This window comes from Apodemus sylvaticus, chromosome 1 (assembly GCF_947179515.1).
Source record: "Apodemus sylvaticus chromosome 1, mApoSyl1.1, whole genome shotgun sequence".
NCBI classification, from domain to species: Eukaryota; Metazoa; Chordata; class Mammalia; order Rodentia; family Muridae; genus Apodemus; species Apodemus sylvaticus.
Genome location: NC_067472.1, coordinates 110,483,705 through 110,484,781, shown reverse-complemented (window position 1 = coordinate 110,484,781; position 1,077 = coordinate 110,483,705). Strand labels below are relative to the sequence as shown.

The window sequence follows — 1,077 nt, the reverse complement described above, 5'->3', positions numbered from 1 at the left end:
CACACACATATGCACAGACACATTCTCACACACACACACACACACACACACACACATGTGCACATGCACATGCATAGAAAAAGAGAAAATTGGAGTAAAATACTTAAACTCTAAAAATAGCAAATGTCTTCAAAGTTTTGCTTTTAAAGACAAAAACCTGGATGGCTTTTCTAAACTAAAAGTAATTACAGGGCCATGACAAACGTAATGCCATCAGTGCCTCTTCTTTGAGTTTAGGATTAGAGAAAAGGTTATCAGTGAGTGGAGATAACTGGAGAAACCTAGATATTGAGGAGTAAGATAGTAGAACTGCATTGCTATCTAATCCTTTAAAAGCAACCATGGGGTTGTGATTATACTAGCTTTTTTTTTATTAGTATTTTGAGGATTCTTTCTTATTTTAATTATTTAAATTCCAGTCATTGCTCCTGCTCAGTCCCCCTCCCACAGTTCCTTATCCCATTCCTCCTCCCCCTTGCCTCCAAGAGGGTGCACAAAAATATGGAATGCATCACAAATTTGTGTGTCATCCTTGCCCAGGGGCCTTGCTAATCTTCTCTGTATCGGTCCAACTTTAGTATATGTGCTGCCGAAGTGAAGATGTTCTTTAAGAATTTTATACAAGTGTATTTAGATCATGTTGACTTCCCCCCCTAACTCCTCCCAGATGTAACATTACCTATCCAATTTCTAGGACTCTTCTTTCATATCTGTTTTAAATCCAGAGTGCGATTTGTATAGCCCAATTATTTGTGCCAGGAGAAACTGCTACAGTTGGCTACCTAACAGATGTCACACTATTAAAAGAAAACCATACCCCTTTGCCCACAGGTATCAAATGCCAGCTCCTTAGCTAGTGGTGAGAGAGCACCTCAGCTTGTGGCTACCCAGTCACACTCTGTCCATGCGCTGATTTTGTCTGACTTGAGCTTGCATGGGTGTTATGCTTATTATAAAGAAATAAGGACTAACGTGTTTAGCAGTAAAATTATTCTACAGGTAATAATATGCCATTGCACAAGACCACTTCCCCTTCGTAGCAGTCACAAACTTGGGACTCCTCATGCTCCGAACAAA

The 1,077-nt window shown here is 39.8% G+C and overlaps 1 non-coding gene across 1 annotated transcript; it reads right to left on the bottom strand.

The window, feature by feature from the left end:
- Positions 1-495: 495 nt before the first annotated feature.
- On the bottom strand, positions 496-600 carry LOC127676611 (U6 spliceosomal RNA). The gene has a single exon (XR_007976066.1). It is a non-coding gene; the product is annotated as a U6 spliceosomal RNA (small nuclear RNA).
- Positions 601-1,077: the final 477 nt, after the last annotated feature.